Raw genomic sequence first — 22,632 nt, 5'->3', positions numbered from 1 at the left:
TGTCATCCCTGGGGTGATGTCGGGACACTTTTTTTTATCAGTCTATGATGAATCCATTTTTTTTTTTTTTTTTTTCAAAAAAGCTGAAAAATAGGAACGATTCGCCACTTCATTAAACTTCCTCAGTCAGTCAGTCAGTCAGCCATTGTGTTGCTCAGACGAATCGACTTGTTTTTTTCAAGTCCATCAAGCTTGCAGATCCTGGAGCTGTAATTTCTGTGAGGTGATTTGAAGTGTGTGAAGGCTTTGGAGAGGACCGCGTGTCTGGCTCACTGTAAATGTATGTGTTCAAAATGTTGGGGTTGGATCGTATTGGATTGGAAAAAAAAGAAGACAGAATTAGCTGTTGCGCATGTCAGCAAGCTGATCTGAGATCTGCTGTTTGGCAGTGACGAGCTGCTGCAGTATCTTTACACTATTAATCATCTTCCCCGTGACTAATGCTGATGGTGTCATACAAGTACCGCCTAAGACAGGCCATCTTATGAGGCCACACACACGCACGCACACACACACACCAAACTTTTTTTTTTTTTTGCTCTGAAGGGCTGATACTGTACATCTCCACATCCATTTCTCTCTCACTCTTGTTCTTTCTCTCTCTCATCCTCTCAAATCGCCTCATACTTAACTGTTACCATATATGGTTCAATTATTCTTCAAGCCCTCTCAATCTCCTCTCTCTGTCTCTCTCTCTCTCCCAACAGCCCTTTCCTCTTCGCTCTCTCTTCCTCTTGAACATCTAATATCACTCTGATCAACTCAATCCTTCTCTTTCCCTAACTATCTCGCTCTCTGCTTCCCCCATGTGTCCCCCTGCTCCTCCCCTGTCTCCCTCTGCCATCGCTCGCTCTGCTGCTATTGCCTCCCTCATCCTCTCTCCTTCTCTCTCCTTCTCCCTCTCACTCTCCCTCTCTCTCTGATCTGCTCTGAGAGTGTTATTTATACAGCAACAACCCACGCAGAGTGGAGCAGAGCAGAACAGAGCAGTGAAGGGAGTTTGACTTGCCAAAGTGGGCATCACCTCAGAAACACAACAAAACTCTTCTCTCCTCTACTCCCATCTATCCTTCCACCACTCGGTTTTCGTCTATTCATCTCATCACAACTTTGCACTTCATACTTTCTTTTTGAGGCTGTGCACAAAATATTTAACAGTATAAGGGCAGCAGCAGCACCAGAGAGGGTTGCATCAGTAGCAGATATACTGCAAAAGAGGGATGAGGAATGAAAACATGAAATATACCACATTCGACAAGATATGTTAAACTTCCTTTACATTGCAAAATTTAAAATGAAAAATGCATTTTGCACCAATATCAAAGAGAGTATGTTGAAAGCAGCCCCGTTAACCAGAGAGGAGCGCCTCTATGGATACGTTTCTGCAGCACATTTTCCTGATTTGGATATTGAGATACCATATTATGTGGAGTGAGTCACAGCTCTGTATGGAGGTTGCTGGTGTGAATAATTGACTGGCTGGGAAAAATCTAATGAAAAACAACATACTCGCTCAACTTTACCTGGATAAAAATAGAAAAATAAACACCACTATAGAACCTGCCTGATGCTGCTTCCCTGCACTCAGATTCTCGACTACAGTCCTCTCTGTGGGGGTCTTCACCTCATTTAACATGTCACAATTTGCACGTGACACAACACATTCCTGGAAATGGTGATTGCTCACCTTCAGAAACCTGAAGCAGAAGCCATTTATCAGCTGTTATTCACAGGTTTAACATTTAATGAATGCACCAACTATTCATCTTTCCTCTTTTAAAAGCCAGTCTGTCAGGAGTCAAGAGGAAATGGTGTTTTCAAAGTGAGAAACAATCAAAAATCTCACAAAACTGAACACAGAATATGTTAAGAAAAACCTCAAAACCTAGCAAAAGCTGACAGAAAAACTATTACAGATTCTACAGCCACTGAGGAATTTTTCGATTATCACAGCTGTTGAGGATCCATTCTCCTTTTTACTGAACCATCAATTTATTGACAAACCATCTCCGCTCCAGCTCGGGTAGCTGTCCAATAAAACGTATTGCTCACACAAGCATCTGTTTTCTGGAGCTGTTTGTTTATATCGTGGGTTGTTCTTTATATTGAGTAAACTCAGTCAATCTGAGACACTTTTTCAGGTAACTTCCTCCTGCTACTCTTCAAGGATACAGCAACAGTGTCACGCAGCTATGAAGAAATAAATGTTCAGCTTTACATTGTTTTATGGGGAAACTTTAAAATGTGATGTGTCCAGGTAGAATTGATGAAGATACCTTGTTTATGAAAGTCATACTGGCTGATTTTGCAAAGAGTACGTCTTCCAAACTTTGGGTCTTATATTGCAGACCCTGATAATTTAAAATATCTTGTCATGAGGCTTGTACTTTCAGAGAAACTGCTGTTGAAGGGATCCAACGTTGCAATCACATATGGAGACTTTCATTTACTTGTTAACAGCCTTTTGATTGCAGCAGGTTTTCAACAGAGAAATCCCAAAGCTCTTCACACCGACAATCACATTTAAGCACCAACCGCAGAGCTGCTACACACCTGAACCACACAGATACATTTAAAACTACTTTAACACCTTATGAGTTAAAATTCCAAATAAATCAGTAATAAGTCCGCCTAACATCCAAAATCATCAATAAATATCTTTTCCCAAAGAATCCCACTTGCGGTTTTACCTGGAAACCCACCAGCATCAATCAGTATCAGTCAAGCCTTTCAACTAGATTGAAGTTTTTTAATATGCTTGAAAGAATTGTTTCTTGCACTGACGAGTCGTGCTTTGCTCACAACACTGTTGTGTGTATGCAGTCACGTCACGATGTTATATGAACTGACATCACAAACATGCACGCAAAGGTCCAACTGTAGGAAGTAAGTAACCTGATGTACCATTTACATGAGCTATGATCGGATCGAATCCAAAGACATGTTTGTTCCAACACTTGCTCATAAAAAAAAAAAATGTTTATTTTAATAAGCTTCAGCTCCCCGCAACTCTTAGTTGGATTTGTGGGTAGAGAAGATGGATGGATGTACCTTGGGAAGTAGTCGTAAGAGGGTTCCTCTTATATTTACATTTTTGAGAGTATAAATGTGGACTGAAATGTACATGGACCAGAAGTTTCTTTTTTTTATGATGGCAGCCGTCTTCCCCACCAAATTCTGGTGTAGCATCCTCTTTAATAAGGCAACAGCTGTTGTCAACCTCCTGACCTCTGTCAGACATTGACCCATAGATATCCTGATCCCTTCGCCCTGCAACAGATCCTTCACTCTCCACTGAACATGGGCTGCCCCCGTGTTTAAGGAAGAACCACAACCTCTGATTTGGAGGTGTTCACCCATTTCCCAAGTGCTCAACACTCAGCAGTAAAAAGCTCAGCTGTGCATCAAAGGTCACGATCTGATGAGGCTGGAACGACAGCACCATCTGCGATTGGAGAGGAATATAGAGCTGGAGTATTTCCCCGCTGCAGCTGCAACTCACTGCCCTTCTCATAAAAGTCAAGAACAGGAGAGAGGGCGATAATGCACAACCTTGTCGAGGACACGTTACACCTAATGGCAGCTATAAACACCCAGCTTTCAAATTGATATACAAGAACCCAATGGTTCATTTTAGGAGCAGCGGTACCTCAGACGGCTCATTGTTCCCGCGCCAATGACACCTCTGTCCTAAATCCTGGGTGTACGTGGCCACAGGACAGCAGATTTCTTGTTGCTTATCCGGCTCTGGGGATGACTCAAATTGCAGGGAGCAAGGTAGAATCTCCAGTCTCCAAACTTGCTCCAGGAGTTTGAGCAAGTCTTTGCGCTCACACTAATAATGAGATGGTCAGGTACTGAATGTTGAATTCCAACAACAGCTACGAGAGTATGTTGACAAAATGAGCCAAAACAAGCAATTTTTCAGATAGTTGCAGGTGCATTTAGAATAAGTGCGGATCCAGACTGCACTTCCACCTCATTACTTCACACGCTTTCTCTCCTAAGCTCAGCTTTAAAGTAGAAAATCAACCATTATAGCTGCTGCAAAGCATCTATAAAATCACAATGCCAAACAAAACTTCCAGTGCGGGGAAGAGTTATCTATCTAATGCGCTGCAGAGATCATCCTCTCCCCAACAGGATACCATCCCTGCATTTAAAGCTGCACTTTGAGGTTCATATTATACCAGATCAATTACTTGCCATTTCCACTCTCTCTGTGCACTATAAGCCACAGACTAAACAAAAAATGTCACAGGGGACACGAGAACAAATATTGAGAAAGAGCTCTGTTGTTGGCTTGAATGGAAATGCTGCACATTCAGAGCGTGGCTCTCCAAGGCATATAATTGGACATCACAGCTGCATGTAGCGTTATGTTAACAAATCTATCACTCTGCTTTTGTTTTGGCATCTCCTCTTGTACTTGCTATTATTTCTATTACTCATATCTCCTTCGTGTCCCTCTCTCATTCTTCCTTTCTCCCAGACTCCCTCTATCTCGGGGCCACTTGGTGTGCGTATGTGTGTGTTTGAGTGTGTTTCTCTCCTCTGAGGGAGAGAGAAACTTCTTAACATGGAGGAAGAGGAGTGGAACTGACACCAACATGGTACGGCGCTGACACAAGCTTCACTCAAATCTCCTTTTTCTCCACCTTGTCTTTGGCTGTTTCCCTCTCCTTGCTCCCTTCCCCTCGGCTCTGCACTCTCCCCACTTCTCCCGATAGGACACATGAAGCACATGCATGGTGGATGCCTTTAGGCGCGAGCTGCTCCCCTCGGCACATATGGCTGCTCGTCTGTACAATAGACGGGGTGACAAATGCTACTACACAACGTGCAGGTGAATTACTTATCGTATCCGTCTATTATGCAGAGTGACATAGTGTAGATGTGCGAGTGCCTTTGCCAATCCTATGTACACTTGTTTAACTACATCTGTTATTGTACTGAGAGAGTACTTACATGTATAAAACATAGGCAAAATAAATTGTTTTTAAAAATCGAACCTCATTTTATAGACTGATGCTGAACCAGACATGTGCAACTGGTGTCCCATGAACCCGCTTCCAAAAACACCACATTTGACCTTAAATATTGTCCAATTAAATGCATTTTTAAGGTGGAAAAATACAACATTAATATATTAATGCACATTTAGTAAACAGAATTTACAGAGTTATCTTTAAAATTAATTTGCTGAATTATTTATCACAGCCCCCCTAATACAGAGAGGTTCTGTCAATAATCAGTGGTCCATCCATGCTTAGCATGAGCACACAAGGCATGTTTATATTTTCCCTGTGAAAATAATAATGAAATACAGAACAATTTCTTATAAAAAAAGAACATTTGTCATAAATTAAGGCAGAAAATAGCCCATCTTTAAGAATTGTCTTCGATATTGATAAAGCCTTTTCATCCACCTACAGCAACAGTTTACAAAGAATAAAAAAAGGCACGCCAAAATCAGCCTTCTTCTGCCTTTTGTACTTGTTTGCACTTGAGCAATGATTGATGCGAGACGGCAGCGCGGCGATGGCTCCTGGTCCCTCAAGTCCAGCAACTTTGTCAAACAGCGTCTTAACAATGATTGATTGGGCTGTATGCCAGTCGCAGTAATTGGCTTATTAGGCAATTGAAAAGTTCGGCAGCAGCATTGTACCTACGGAGTATTTGCTCTGGAGATTGCATCCCTTTGTTCACAAACCAATTACAGTGACTGAGTATTTCAGCAGTAGGTCTGGGTATGTATCAAGAATTACAAAACTTTTAGTCTGCCGCCCATTTATTGTTTCAGAGAGTTACAGAAATAGTCAACAACCTTCGTGCTCGGAGTCTCCGCTGAAACAAGCTGTGTGAGCACAGGTTTACTGTTCGTTGTGGTCATGGTCAAGTTTATTATCTTCTTCAGGAAATAATAAACTTCTACCTAGAAGGTTGTAGATTTTGGTTAGATTACAACTTTATCAAAGTGGTCTATTGTGTTCTTTCCATCCGTAAGACAGGCAACAAGATTTTTTTTTTTTTTTTTATTCTTCTTCTTTCCCACTGTATCTTGTGCAGGATCGTGGGGCGATGGACCAATCCCAGCTAACTATTAGCAAAGGCAGGGTATACCAACAGGGTATGCCAGTCCATCATGGGGTGAAACATAGAGGGGCAGATAGCCACACACACTCGTATTCACACCTAGGGCAAATTTAAGGTGACTGATTAAACTTAAATGTATTTTTTTGGAGCTTGGGATGAAACCTTAGAACATGAAAATTCCGCACAGAAAGGCCTGTCAAATACATAGACCTTCTTGCAGAAGCAGTAACTGCTGCCCCATCGTGCAGGTCACCCATTCTCACCAACATATAAAGCCAGGAAAACCCTCCAAAACATTGCAGAGTCTCTAGGCCTGCTCTAGATTCTAGAAAGTATCTTATTATGACTTTGTTTTAGATGTGAAAATCCAATTTTTACAACCTTAGGGCAGGGGGCCTCTCGTACTCCTGCTATAATCTCTGGCGTTTTTCCCAAGGGAGATCTGGAGAACCACACACAAAACCACCACCAAGACCAACACCATAAATATGTTTGGAGCATTTTGATGTTACTTTTAACTCTATTGAGTCTTTGCATACAGTGCAGTGCTAATTCTCGATTAGCTGTCATGCTTTCTAGAGGAAGAAAGAATGAGCTGCCTACTTCCAAAGTTTAATGAATGCAGTATGAGTCCAAGCTTGAAACACACACACACACACACACACACACACACACACACACACACACACACACACACACACACACACACACACACACACACACACACACAAACGAATCCTACTTACTCAAGCCCAAATTCGGGCAAGAACCGACAGCCAGCAAATGTGTCACTCTGAGCTTGCCTTGAACTTGAAAACTGGTTTTAATACTCATTACTTTAAGTGAGCAGAGCAGGCCCTTATGGTTTAGTCATTTAGGAATTGCTAATGCACCTCATCGTCACTGGTTTGCATCCCTCCCTTGCCTTTGTCCTTTTTCATCCCTTCCTCCTGTTTAGTGTCACCAACTTGCTGCAGTTTTTATGATAAAGGCTTTAAAAATGTTTTTTTTTTTTTTTTTAAGGCACAAGAAACAGTAACACCAGGTCAGTATTACAGCAAGTTATCAGCCTATCCTTCACAAAGCATTAAGTAACCAGTGCTCAGTCATTCAGCAGTGATTAGCCAGTCATCTAATCCAAACAAAATCTTTAATCCTCACCCAGAGAAACATCAGTGCAGGGTTGAAGACCCTGGTTAAGGCGTGGCTCAATAATTAGCTTTGTAGAATCACTGGGAAAAAAAACCTTGATTCAGTCACGGTCACTTCAGGCATAATTTGTATGGGGTTTCTCCTTTCTCAATTTTCACACAAGGAATTAACTAGCTAAAGTTTTGCCCCAAAGGAGTGTCTGTGTTGACTTTATAATTAAACAGTTGTGTGAATGAATTTCAAAGAATATTAGGAGTAGATAGATGGTGAGACTTCGGTGTTTAGGAGTTTAGTGAATATTTAATTTGGGCTTAGTCTTGATTTAAATTCTCAGGATTGCGCCACATCACAGACTAAAGATTTCGTTGGAGGATGGACTTTCCCCTACACCAGCGGTGTCAAACTCAGTTTAGTCCGGACGCCACATGCAGCCCACTGTGACCTCAGTTGGCTCAGACTAAAGTAATGATAGCATAAAAACCCAGAAATACTGACAACCTTGAAAATTCCTTTAAGTTTCACTGCAAAATATGTAAGTTCATTCCGAAAATGTCAACATTTAATACAGTTTTTCCATAAACTATTGTGAAAATCTAAGATAATCTCTTACAGAATAGGGAGAAATATGAAATCCAAACTTCTGATGTGGTTCTCTTCAGACTCACTTAAAAACAAGCCTCAGAGAACAGGATCTCTGCAATCTTTAGCATGAGTGTTTCACAAATTAACCTTCATGGCAAGCTTTGATGCTGATGCCATTTCTCTGGCAGACTTGCTTTCACTGCTGCATGGCTGTTAAAGAGCATTGATGCTATCGGTTGTTCAGTTATGGATCTCGGTATAACATTATGATTAAAACAGCAGCTAGGCTGGATTGAACCTGTATAGCGCCCTCTATGACTGGCTCATTATCGAGGACCGGACATCCCAGGCCAACACCAATGATTTGGACAGCACTGTTTCGGATCTGAGGTACTAATCAAACAAATATTGCAAGCACCAAATGACAAATAATATATTCAAACCACAACAACACAATTTACATTCTGGATGTGACTCAAATATTGCAGCTCAACACTGCATCGAACAGCTTTCTTTATCAGAGAAGAGACACTTTAATTATACAGCAGATGCTTACATTATTAATGCAGATGTTATTTTTCTGTACCTATGTTTACTGTTCATTAGTATGTTTACACATTTTCTGAATATTGCATGAAGACATATAAAAGCCTTTTTAATAAAATTGTAATTATAGAAAATGACCTCGGCACCGCCTTGATGATATCATCTCGTTTCTCTACACCAGGGATGAAAACGTTTTTTTTCCGGTCGTCACCAGGACTTCACCACTCATCATCATCCTTGTCACTGTCGCCATCGCCGCTGTCATCATCGTCATTATCGTCCTTGACATCACTATTATTATCAACTACAGCTGCGTCACAGTAATAAGGGTCCATAAGTCGACTAGTTGGATTACTGTGACATAAAAGGCTATTATGTTCTTTGTCTGGATAGACGGTGTCAGTGGTGTGGTATCAGCTATGCTGGTTTTCTGCTGGTGCGTAGAGGAAACACTAAAGTCCCGAGCAAAATCGCACAGAAAATCTCACCTCTGCACATCAAACACCTTCCACAGTCTAAGCTTAAAGCACAGACATGGGTTTTGCTACGAGCAGTTGAAAAGGTCAGTCTTAATTCTGTACAAAAGGATAATTTAATAACTTGGACCAAGCTCAGTTAAACAAGCACTGATGCATATCATCATTGAAAATACTGAGTGGTCCATCTTCCAGAAGTGCTTCAGCTGTAAATGGCGATTAATAACTTGTATTTCAATGGAGATAATGTGCTTAAGTAATGCATTTTAATGTATGAGCATGTATGCATGCATGTGCTTGCACATACTGCGTATAAACCACGCATTAAGAGGTTCTTTCATTTGCCCCCCTTATGTATACACACATACTTGTGTGTATACATGGACAACTTTTGCATATGTTTTATTTCAATTCAATTTGCTTGGTTTTGAGTTGTACTTATGCATAAGAGCATATTAGGGTGCAGGAAACATTAAAAGAACAACCACAAAATTAAGTGTACTTATTCTGATTCCATGTATCTGCCCCAACTTTTTTTTTCTTTCTTTTTTTTTTTTTTTTTTTTGGGGGGGGGGTAGATTAAATTATGAACACATTAAAAAATAAACAATGCACAATGACATGAGAGCTCAACTAAAAATTTGAAGATGCAAAATCTCTTGAGATACTCAGTAAACAATCAGAGTTTGTCCTTGAATGTCAGACCTCACAGACCACAGTGCTACAGAAGCACAGAAGGAAAGGTTAAGACAAGCCAACAGGGAAATGTGGTCTACCTTTCTGGATGCACTAATAAGACTGGCAGCAATGTGCTATTCCAGCATCATGCAGGGCATGGAGGACAGACCGATCCGTATGTGCGAGTAATTACAGTAATCCGGTTGGAAAGAGATAAAAGGTGGTGGAATCAGAAGTGGAGATGGGCTCTAGACGATGTGCTGCAGATGCCCACTGCTCCTAAAAAGTTGCAATAGGTCAAATGCAAAATAGTGTTTTCTCATGAGGGTAGCCAAAATGTTAATTAAAGCTTCTCTCCACTTGGATGGATTCAATTGAGTGTTTGACCTACACTGTGTTGAATGATGTATGTGCAGAGTTTAACTTTGGGGTGTTATTGTAGGGCAACTGACCAACATAATAACACATATCTTAACTTAACATAACTTAATAGGACTGTTGTTGAAGTTCAGTATTCAACACAAGCAATTTTCTTAATGCAATAACTTTTCAATGGCAGCATCAGACTTCAGCTACATCGCAGCTTTTGTCCAGAGCAGTCCAGACGTACAGCGGCTGCAGAGTTGAGGATCATAAAGGAGTGGACTCTGCAGCAGAACTGGCTGGGGGGAAGACGGTGCAGCTGTCCCGGACCCACAGTTACAAAGGGGCCCACCGCCACACTTTACGACAGTAAAGTCATAAAGCCAGCCTCTTATTGCTGTATTTATAGGGATATAAGTGTAAAAATCGGGAAAAAAACTGTCCAGATCAGCATTTCTGAAATACGGTTAAAAGGTAATGTGACATGGTGAGCATGCATGAACGAGGCCAGACTCTTGCCCTCACTTTGCTATCAAGAGAAAAGGACATTGTCATTAAAAAGAACAAGGTGGCTGAAAGGTTTGCGAGGATGAAGAAGAGGAAGATGAAGCTATAAGATATGAGGCCATATATTTCAGAAATCTGATGGAGATAGGCATGTTCAAACTGTTGTTGTTTTTTTTTTTTTTTTTCTTGACATTTTGCACTCTGGACATTTCATGTTGGCTGCAGTGATTTTTTCTTTGCTGCATTGGATGAATTTTTATTGACATTTTTCCTGGATTGATTTCAAAATCCGCACTGCTAGATGAAAACATCAGTAACTTGTTCCATATTCAATATTTGTGATGACGTAGTCTGATGCTGGCTGTGTGGTCTTTTTCCTAAATAGCGCTGTTTTCATTACTGTTTGTGATGTTGACCTCCGGGTCTGATTAATGACAGGCTACACATGTTACTTGTACACTTGCTTATTGTCCTGTCTGAGTTGATCATGTGTGACTTGATTATTAAGACCGTATGGCATCTATCACCGCAAATGTCACTGACTTCCTATCTTTCGTTTCCCACCCCACTGCTTTAGTCTGCTTCAGTTTTAAGCCTTTATCTGACCCAGGCTTGAGCAAATTATTGGTAAACTCCATGGCGCTGTCCATGGTGCTGAAATAACCATGGTCCATGGTGCTGGATTATCAGCAGGTCGCTGTGCAATTATAAATCCATTGCGCTGTCCATGGTGCTGAAATAGCGCAAATTGTGTTGAACAACTAAGTGTAATACACACTCTCTCCATTTTCCCCTCTGTCTCCATTTCCCATTATTAACGCTACCAGTTGATCAGCTGTGTCATTACAGATTGTCACAGCGCAGTGTCTAATGTTGGATTTACTTTGTTTTACGAAATATAGCTGGCTGTTCGCGAATCAAATTGAGGTTCTTTGCTGATCGATGATTTTATTTCATATTTTGATGGTTCAAAGTGTGAGACTGAATGGAGTTATTTGCTGTTGGGTTGTAATTTCTATAAGGTTGTGTTGGTTTATTTTGTACAACCCAACACCTTGGGTTGATGTTTGGTCAGACATAACCAAGCACCTCCCACAAACTTGGCCTTAACAGTTGGTTATGTTGGTCATCTCATCTTATCTCATCTGACGAGTCTCTATTCTGTACAAAGCAAGGTTTGTTATGTGCTCTCTATTGGTTTACCATAGAGTTGCCTTTGTATTGTTATATAAAGCTTCACATAGTTGTTAAGATGTAAGTTTAAGAAGCAATGTTGAGTACGAGCTTCAGGAATCAATCGGTACGTCTGCAAGCTAACATCAGTTCAGCTATCTTGTCAGGCCACGAGACTGACCCACCTGTGTAAACAAAGGTTAAATAAATTTGTTATCAAAAGGGTTATGGGTGCCACATTGAATAATTTTGTGGGATATTTAAGACTTAAAATGATGACTGGGCTACATGATTTTGCCTAAAAAATAAAATTTCGATTATTTTCTCTGAAACCTGATTTTTCGATTACGATTACGACTTTTTGTAAAAAAAAAAAAAATAAATAAATAAATAAATAAAATAAAATAATAATAATAATAATAATAATAATAATAATAATAAATGAATAAAGTACTTTGAATGTCTTTTATTGAACCTTATTTTCTCTGTTTGTAACTTTTGGACTTGGGGTTGGTTGAATCCAATCACGTTACTGATTGAATAGTGCAAAACTGTCAATTATAAAATCCAAAGTCAAAAATCAATCTCAAATATGCATCCTTATTGCCAGTGAACTTAATTCTGTTGCAAATAAACACAAGAATCCCTTGGGATTAAGAACACCTTATCTTAACACACTCCAGGTCCCTGTTCTTACTTAAAACAAAAAATAAAATGAATAAAGTCACCTTTTGTAAAAAAGAAAAAGCCGGGAGCGACAGTGTGAACACGTTTTTCACGTTGGGTCGACCTACCTTTGGGTCGAGCCGGGGCCGCTTTGAGGAGGAGGTCCGAGGACGATCTAGATGCCCAAGTCGGTATGAACACAGCCTAAAAATTTACTTCCCTGAGCAAATTTAACTTCTCCGGCAGTAGCCATGATTTGTTGTCGTTAGTTACCAGACGCTGAGCGAAAGGAGGCACGCGCTTCCGTCATGACGTCATGAGACGGGCCGGAGAAACTTCAGTGGCTTAGAGGCACCAAAAAGGACGCGTTCATATGAAAAGCTGAAATCGTTCATGAACGATTTCAGCGTTTTTAACATTGTCTTAACCCAATAAAGTCGGTTCCGAATCAAAATCGATGAATTTTGCAGCCTCACGTTCCAATGTTGCTAGTGTTATCGGTGGCTATCTTTTGTTGTGTTGTTGCAGTACAGTTATTCTGGGTAGTTAAGTTGACTTGATATGGTCCTGCTGCTGTTACAAGTGAATATATGTCAAAATAATAGCTCCTGAGAGCTGTTGGGTGCAAATGAAAGCCAAAATTCTCTCTGTGCTTTGACCCAATCCATGTTGGCCCTTACAATATTATTGTGTGTTTAGAATTTAAATAAGTATCAATTGTTACACTATTAGTGTGAAAATACATCCAACCATGAAAATCAAAATAGTTTTATTATTAATAAGCAAAATTATTTATTAGCAACTCAACTTGCTGGGTTTAGAGAACCCAGCAGTGTAGTCGATGTGAACTTAACAACATTGAATGAACAACTCCATTGGGTTGTATAAACAACCCAATTTGTTGGGTTAATTTAAACCAACGTGTCTAATAGTTTACCAGTGCTGGGTTTGGAAACTACCCCAATTGGTTGTTTTTAACCCAACATTTTCAAGTGTGTACAATTCAAGTCCCGTTTTGAACTTGAAATCCTTGAAAATACTCAACTACAAAGTTGAAGCGTGGTGGCTGAGTGAACATGGCTGCCTCACAGGAATAAGGTCCTGAATCTGACCTTGTTTCTGTTCAGAGCCGAAGCGGCACACAGCAGCCTGCTCCTCCTGAATAGTTAAGATGGGTCAAATGCTCGGGGATCACTAAAGTTTGACTTTAATTAAGTTGTTTTCAAAGTCCACTGTTAAATACTGAATAGAAAACTAGTGCAGTGAACAGACTTCACAATGGTTTTCTAAGTAAAAAAAAAAAAAAAAAAAACACCCACAGAATAATGCAGAACAATAAAACTGTCTTTGTTATAATTAAATTATGGTTGCAAATCCCTCCAGACACAGAAGAGAACAAAAACTTTAGAAAGTTGTTAAGGTTTAGCACTAATGGCTATCTGGTCAATGTCAATGAAATATTCAAAACCTCGAGGTTTGCTGTTAAAGTTTTGGGTCAGTCGACATTTCAATGATGTCAGAAAAGGACATTTTCAGTTTATCTTAAATCAATACGCTGGAGCAGGACCACTGGATGCTTTCCTACATAATACTGTCAGGAAATGTGAGTCTTGAAGTATGACTCAAAGATGCGGCAAACTAAAGCGGGAGAAGAATATATTTTCAATTGAACCCTGAGGGACCCCATGAGAGATCCCAGACAAGGCGGATGAAAAATTGCCTAAATGGTTCTGCTTGCTTATAAGCTTATCCAAGACTGTCCTGTTTACACCAGCCTTATGCTCAAAACAGTCATTTCTATAAGTATGATTTAAAATAGTGACAGTAAGCACAAACGTGCATGGGTTAAAAACACACACACACACACACACACACACACACACACACACACACACACACACACACACACACACACACACACACACACACACACACACACACACACAATCGGAAGCGATAGGCAAGAGGACAAAATTGTTTTGAAACAGCAAGGATGCATATTTGCTGAAGCAATGTTGCTGTTTTAAATACACATATGATGCATTGGTCCAAGGCAGCATTATGGAAATGGATCTGAACGGCACAAAACTGTGTCAGTTGTACGAGAGGCAGGCCCGCTGCATGTATGAAACAGGACGGAACAGGCCCGGTGGCCAAAGAGTTATTTACAGCAGAGATGACACCCGGGCCGACAATATCAAGAAACCCCTGAAGAAGGCTCGTGGGGTTGATGTCAAGAGGCAGGTTGTAGATTTCATGTAGGAAGCAGTCTCTATTAAGAAGAGGAGGAGCTGAAAGCAGTTCGGGACAGCTGAGTTTTCCAGCCAAATAAAAGTGCCGGGGACAGTTGTAGGGCACCGCTGGTGCAACACATTTATTAGTGTGGAACAGGACCCACGAGACCGTCCACTCCAGAAACCCGCAGCATTGGCTGTTTGTTTAAATGGCTTAAAACAGCCTGTGTTAATGCTCAACACTGTGGTAACGGCAGCCGCCCTGGAACACAACCACATGCATTTATTCAAGCACTGCAGGTAGAGTTTGGAGGTACTTGTGCTTTGCTCAATGCTTTCCTTTTTTCGACTGCTAACATGATTTTTTTTTTTACAAACCTGCATTGCACATTCCTATATGGGTTGCTGCAAGGTGGTGGAGTAACCATGCATAAGCTTTAATGTAATCCCTGCTCCATATGTCCGTGTAGAATATTTGATTGTCGTTCAGTAAAGTAAGGAGGCGGGAAAAAACCGTTCTTCACCGGTAAATGATGATGAGTTTATAAAACATGATTAAGTTTGATATCATTACGGAATTAAGTCAATTGGCTTTAATGAGTTCCAAACCAATCAGTTTCAATATTGGAAATCCTGTGTGAGGACTGAATTGTAATGCATACCTATTATACTCTTAACTTGAGATGATATAACCTTGACACAAGCCAATACACACAGCATGATGATTATGATCATTTTGTCGAATGAGGTAATGTATTGTGCTTATGACATCTTGTTATTTTCACTCTACTGCAGGAGTTGTTTTTTGAAGGAGCAGCTCCCTGTAATGGAGCTTCAATCAGTCCCAGTCTTCTAAAACAGGGGTGTCCAGATCTGGTCCTCAAGAGGCCCTCTCTTGCACGTTTTCAGTCTCTCCCTGCTGTGGCACACCTGATTGCAATGACAGGCGCATTACTGGGCTTTCTTAGGCACTCAGTGACGGCAATCATTCGGTTCGGGTGTGTTGAGGCAGGGAGAGAGCTGAGACATGGAGGATATGGCCTCTCCAGGATTGGGGTTAGAGACCACTGTTCTAAACTGTCACTTCTTACGTGCTTCCTCTCACACCAGGTTGCAACTGTTGATTACGATTTTGGAAGTTTTTCTCACTTCTAGTCAGACAGATGCTTTACAAGTCTTGTATATAATCTGCTACTGTCATACTTGTTTTCTGTGTGGTTTGGACCCTTTAGATTTCACCGCAGGTGCATTGCCTTTAAGCTCTCTGGAGCCTCCCAGTGGAGGCCGCCCCTCACTTTGAGAACCACTGCTCTGGTTAAACATTTATCCAGTGCTTTCACTGTTTTGGAATATTCACCCCAGGGCTTTTTACTGGGAGGTCACAAAAGTTTATTTCTGTCATGACCTTGACAGTCGCCTTATGTCTCACAGCAGTCTGATAAATAAGTGAAAATGTTTCCTTTTTCACACCTTTTCCCTCGACAGAGTCCAGGTACAGGCTGAGAGCCAGGGCTGGCACCTCCAGTTTTATGTTTCATAAGTTTAAGAAGAGAAATCCACTCAGAAATCACAAACCAAGCACTGCTGGATAGAGACAGCTGTGGCAGTAACAGGCTTAAGAAGAAAGACAAGAGATCAAACAGTTCAGGACAGGAGATATTATATTGCAGCGGCAATAATGAGTGTGCAATATACTGCGATATGCAGGTTTACTGCCGGGTTTATTGTCTAGAGAGGCTGCCTGTTTTATTAACACGACATCAGCTGTGCCTCTAAATATTCAACTTGACTCTTTTGTTTTTTTCCTCGAGACGCTAGCAGTTATCTGACCCAGCAGAAAGGCAACTGTGCAGATGGGAGCCTCAAAAAAATCGCATTATACTGAAGATATAAAAGAAAAAAGAAATCTAAAAAAGATTCAATTCACGCTTGTGCAGTCACAGTGGACTTTTTTTGTTTTCCAGCTATACAAATCTTCTATATCAGAAAAGGCTTTAAATTCATGTCTGCGTGACTCAAAATGATTTAGACATAAACACTGTAACTGCGAGGAATTGTGTGATCAGCTGGTGCGACAGAGAAATAAACACACTCATGCAAATACACCTAAATTCTCTCTCCCTCACACACTCGCGCTGGGTACACAGTACATGGACAAGCTTTCCCCTTGAAGCTTCTTTGAAAAGGTTTATAGAATCTTAAAATAGCAGTGTGGTCTGTGAGCACAGGGATTAAAAAAGAGAGAGCTACTATAGAGCCGCTGTAGTGTGACATCACACAGACAAACACACCACGCCGCTCTGAAACCCCTGCCATCGCCATCTCATTGTACTCCCCAACTGGGGCGTGAGAGAGGGAGGAGAGCAAGAGAGGGGGGAGTGACGAGAGAAAGAGGAAAAGGGGATAAGGTTGGCAAGATGTGACGGGAAGAAAGGGAGTGAGGGAGAGGATGCAGAGGGGGGACTGAAAAATAAGCGGTTATGAGAGAGTGATGCGGAGAGAACGCGGAAAGCGCGGAGCGCGTGAGGGATGACCGCAGCGAGCGGCAGCGAAAACGAAGAAGGATGTGGAGAAGTGGAGGCCGGATTTGTGTGGGAACGCCGCTGCAGAGTGGTGCGTTCGGGGTTGAGTAGACTGCCGACAGATCTGAGCGATGAACACTCACGCGCGCACACTTGTCTTCATAAATGCGCATTCAAACACAGGTGCAAAGGCGGCGGGTCCAGCTAAGGTGAATCCATCTCAGCGCGGTGAGATAGAGGAACCTGTTGGCTCATAGCGACGCGGCACTGTTCCATCACACGGAGCAGACAGACGACGGGGCAACGCCGACACGGCCCCTGATGTATGCTAAACAGCTGCAGCAGCTCTGCCGTGAAAAGATTGACATCTTCAGCAGCCGCTCGCAACAGACAAAACAACAATAACGGGGAGTCACTGCCAACGCAGACAGAATGCACGGACACATAAACACACACTTATACCAACGCTCATACAGCGTCGACAATGTTTTTCTGAGAAATCTAAGCCTGAATCTTCTTGCTTTCCCATACCATGCGTTAACAGAGAAGACAAGAATCTACTTAGACAGGAGTTCAAGTCATGGTGAGGGCAACTGAGGCGGCAGCGCTGGCCAGAGAATTCGACTCAACCCATGCACACCGCTATGTGAGGGATCTGAAAGAGGGTGGAAGGACTGGAAACCTAAAGCAGATTATACATAAGTAAAGATGTTTCACTTCTCATCTAAAGAGCTTCGTGAGTTTCAACTAACCCAGGGTCAAGAGTGCTGGGGATTATGAGGGGAACAGAGCTAGAGCAGCGCCAAAGCTGTTAACCATTGGTTTCTGCATATTTAAGAAAATGATTTCAGCACATCCTTTACTAAGACAATTTGTTGGGGCTTCAAAGAATGAAGGTACAACTAAAAAGACTGACAATATTTAGTGACTGATACAGATTGATCTGTTACTCACTCAGACATAGAGGTGTTGAGCAAAGTAGATTATGGACAGTCTTGACAGCATTGTCATTTCAAAGCCACTTTATTGGATCTTTAAGCACTTCAGAGTTTTGAACCTGACTTGACCCAAATGTTGGCAGCAGGTGAGCTGGTATGACTTCTGATCTTCTCAGACATGTCTTCTGCAGAGCTATTCTTCAGTTCTGCCCTGTGAGCTGCAGTCTACCTGAGGATCTCATTGAAACTTGTGATCCTTCAACATTTCAGCAAGAACTTAAAACCTTTCCTATTGACTTGGCTTTCAATGAAACATGGGTTAAAAATGTTTTTTTTTTTTTTTTTCATTTTTCAGTTTGGAGATCTTTTAAGAAACATGTCTTATTTATTTAGATCACACTAATTCAGGGTCACTAAGTAATCTCAAATGTATATTTCTGGACTGTGGAAGAAGGCTGGAAAGGTCTGACTGAACCGGTATTGTTAGTTTAGTTAGTTTTATTTTTTCCGGTCACTGTACATTCAAATACACTTTTTATATATTTATATATATCTATATATACATATACACGTACATCCACACACTTACACATATGTACATACTTACATACACATACATATATACATATATACTGACCGAGAGAGATTAGGCTGAAGTATTGTAGTATTGTGTTGTTGAGTGCTAACCACAGCACCAATGTTAACTGTTCTTATTTATTTATTTATCTTGTTGTCAAAATCTGATTCAAGCTATAAATACAATTCAGTAATTTGGAGATTTATTGATTTATTTGTCATGTCTTTTAATGTGATTTTCGAGTCAACTTTATTATTACTCTTCATATATCTATGAATGTTTTTTTTTTGTTTGTCTTTTTTTGTCCTCACTTGTCACATCTGAGCAGTTTCAGTTCGAGTGACCTGCATGGAGGGTGCTGCACAAAGTTTTGATTGAACGGAATATTTTGACATGAATGTGTCTGCTTCTCGATCAGCTCTGCAAACAACTTCTTTTTCTTTTCTCACAGCTTCATTGATGTTTTTCTTTTTTGTGCTACTTGATGTCTTCTTTCTATTGGGTTGATTTTGATTACTTTTTTTCATTTTCAGAATCTTGTTTTTTCTTTAGTGACGGCTGACCGCTGGCCGTCAATATTTCGCTTCTAGGGTCACTGAGGTAAAGCATGGAAGAGACAATTATAACAATTTTCAGGCTGACTCTGAAGCATTAATTGTCGTGTACAACAAACCAAACTTTATTTCAGTGAAGTCCTATTGAAAGTTTTTGTTTGATAGATCAAGGCGACTAAGATCAATCTGCAAGTTAATCAGGGCATCTCGTTATGAATCTGATTATCTCCTCCCTTTCATGTGCAGTCCGGACGTCTCTTACAGCACCAGACACTTACACTTCTGTCAGTGCTTCACTTCCTAATTGAAACCTGTAATCTTTCTGCTCTTCACATAAGGGACCACAGCATGATGGCACTGATAATCCATCCGCAGCATTCAGCATGAGCTTCTTCTTTTCAGATTTAGAAAAAAAAAAAAAAAAAAAATGTCAGCTAAGTCACAACATTTGGAGCAGCTTCACATGATGAAGCCCTCAGTTGTGTTGGGTTGTATTTTGACAATGAATGTTGGTGAAACGGGTTGTCCTGCGGTGTCAGTTAATGTCTGCCGGATTGCAGCTTTCTCACTCAAACGGACGGCGCATCTTTTACCTGTTATCACTCCGGCCAGACGCGGCGGACTAACTCACATCCACTGACATATTCTGACACCAGCTGGAAAAAAAAAAACTGCAGGGTGGAGTTTTTTGGAGAAAACATTTGTTTTCCTCCCTTCAGCTCTGATGAGTTAAGGGAACCCGTGTTGACATCGGCATTTCGGACGGCCAGAATGACTCCCCTCTATAGGCACACAGACGACGCCATGGATTATTTCAAATTTGATAAAATGTTGTCAGGGTTGCCTTGCTCAGACAGTTTTCAGGGGGCATGGGTAAAAATAAATAAAGACCTTAACTCTAACTCAACAGAGCTAGAGAAGGTCATGCCCTATGAAAGGGCCAGAGCAAGGCCTGAAAAGTTTTGATTGCTAGATGAAAAGGGCAATTTCCACCCAAGAGGAAAAAGGGCAACCTATCCCTGCCCCCATGAACGCCACTGGTTGTCAGTGTCAAAGCTGACTATTGTGAGCCACGGTCACCACTGTGGGAGGAGAGCTCCGTCCGAGGCTGCTGTGGCCGGGCGGCGGCACTGTTAGCCAGAAGGACCATAAACACTGAGCTGTCAGATATCAGCTGCGACTGACAGTATTTTTGCTCCAGTTGCCCAGTCAATGTCAAGATAAACCAACTCATGATGATGCTGTGAGTTTTGACCATGGGCTGTTTTTGTTTGTGGATTTGGAGAGCAACAAAGACACAAAGAGCGTTTTTTGAGATGCGCCATTTTTACACAACATAAAAAAACAGGGAAAAAAAAGGTCTCCATGAAATCTATTCTAGAGGCTGGTGAAGTATTACTCCCAGAGCTAGCTGCTCAAATAAAGTCCAAATAAAGTTTTAATTATGTACCATAGGTATACTGTGTTTGCATGTTCACATCATATATATTCACACAATTCCCACATTATTCATAAACTTAAATTATGTTAATTTCCATTCATCCTTCCAATGTCAAAGTCATTCATAAATACCTCCATAGCTCTAGAGGTGTTCAGAAACCTTGTGGTTTCACTTAGCTCAGTAATTCATGGACTATGTGTTGTTCTGATGTTTTTCATTGTTTCCACTTTGCATTGGTGGTAACAGAGTTGCAGAAGGTTTTGTATCTTGACACCTCAGGCATGTTATCATAAATGAGCTTTCAGGCAAGAAATCATGTATGTTTTGGCAATGTTTATGCCACAAATGGTTCCCCAGGCAAATCAACATTTGAATATATCCACCAATTATTCTGTTGTGTCCAATAGTACAAATGTTTGCATGTTTGCTGGATTGGCAGTTACAGTGTGTAATGACTGTGAGCATGAATCGGACGTGTGGGATTTGTGTGTCTTTTGTTAGAAAATTGGCCTTTCAGTCAGCTGATGGATGAATAGAAGGATGGATGGATGGGTGGATGGATGGTCATTGGTCAACCAGTTCTAGTAGTTGTAATGAGAACAATGAGTTTTACATTTTCACTCATCTCAGTTTTGAAAATGATTCATGTTCTTGATATGCAATGATGATTAAATTGAAGCATTGTGCAGCCCTGCCTGAACTTACTGAAAGGGGAACCATGATGTAAGATTAACCTTGTGTTTACTGCAGACACAATATAACCTCTGGATGCTGGAGGGGAAATGGGTTATTCAATTTTTCTTTTTCCAATTTTCTTTTCATTTTGGGTCTAGAATGTCTGCACAACAGATGACAAAGAGCAGGATGCCCCGTTGAAACGACATTCAGAACGAAAAATTTGTTAAAAAAAAAATGTAAAAATGAGTGGCTCAACAGAATAAAGAAAGATGGTTGTGGACAGCATGTCCACTGCAGGTTAGATAAAAAACCTATTTGTCTGTTGTTGGTACTTTCCAATATTCAAATAGTTTTCTGAGATTATCCAGTCTGTTGTTTGAATGTGAGGTTTCATTGCCCTGCTGCTCTATTCTAATAAAGAAAACATCCATTCATCAAAGCAGGACCATGCCTCCTTAAATGTATTTGAAGCAAACAAAAAAGAAAAAGCAGAATGGATTATTATTTCTGTAACATTGACAGTTAAATTTGAGCCGCCTGCAGGATCCTGTAAATGTCAATTTGAAGCACATTTTCACATCACAAATACAGAAATCTACTATATTCATGATTTGCAGAAACACGAAAATAGGTAGCTTTGTTTTTGTTTTGTTTTGTTTGTTTTTTTTAACAGAAACTGGGTTAATGCTGGGAATTAAACACCATCATACAGAAGGTTTCTGAATAGTCTAGAGCTAGTCAGTTACAATAGATCTGCCAGAATCTTTTTATTTTCTTTGTGTTGAGCCATTTACTGGCATTTTCTTCTTGGAATTGTACATCACTGAATTCAACAAAGAGCGACTGAATCAGAATAAAATCGGCCATGTGAGGTTGCAGGTTTGCCAGTGGAGGACCTGGCAAAAAACTCATTCCAATGACGTATGTGTGCCATTGTTTGATGTCTTAAGGAAAAAATTGTAAAACTGACTATGTGCATGACACATTTAAATGAAGCAAACTTGATCAGAAGCAACTTCATGTTTACTGTTTCCCTTTATTGTGTGATCAAGCTTTTAAGAAGCTACTCTGTTCAACTTATTTTTTCATGATGCATTTGTCGTACTAAGAAACGGCGAATGGATAAGGGAAATGTCATGCCATCTGACAAGCCCTACATGCCAAAAGAGCAGCTGCTGCTTGGTTGGTGTATACCAGGTCATAAAGCATGCATTAACAGTATGAATACATGTTTCCCGCAGGGTGACATGATTCAGAGTTCAGAGTGACAGTCAGGTACGCTCTCCCTCCTAAACTCCTCTTCCCTGAACAGCACTGACGGCTATAATCATGAATACTGATACACGTAGGAAGCCTCGCTGTTTATCTAAACTGTGATCTCTCCGGTGCTATTAAAGCCCACAAAGTAGAACCAACATTAATGGATTGAGTTGACCTTTAAGACTGGAT

The 22,632-nt window shown here is 40.8% G+C and overlaps 1 protein-coding gene and 1 long non-coding RNA gene across 2 annotated transcripts in view; one reads left to right on the top strand and one right to left on the bottom strand.

Annotated features, from left to right (window-relative positions):
* Positions 1-22,632, bottom strand: part of grin2ab (glutamate receptor, ionotropic, N-methyl D-aspartate 2A, b) — a 113,989-nt gene that overhangs the window by 52,459 nt on the left and 38,898 nt on the right. The window lies entirely within an intron of this gene.
* LOC115390301 (uncharacterized) lies at positions 12,778-21,602 on the top strand. Its single transcript, XR_003931663.1, has 3 exons — positions 12,778-12,789; positions 13,411-13,414; positions 21,442-21,602. It is a non-coding gene; the product is annotated as an uncharacterized LOC115390301 (long non-coding RNA).

The sequence above is a fragment of the Salarias fasciatus genome, chromosome 6, assembly GCF_902148845.1.
Source record: "Salarias fasciatus chromosome 6, fSalaFa1.1, whole genome shotgun sequence".
Classification (NCBI taxonomy): domain Eukaryota; kingdom Metazoa; phylum Chordata; class Actinopteri; order Blenniiformes; family Blenniidae; genus Salarias; species Salarias fasciatus.
Note: the sequence above shows the minus strand (reverse complement) of the source record. Positions and strands in the feature narration are given on the sequence as shown.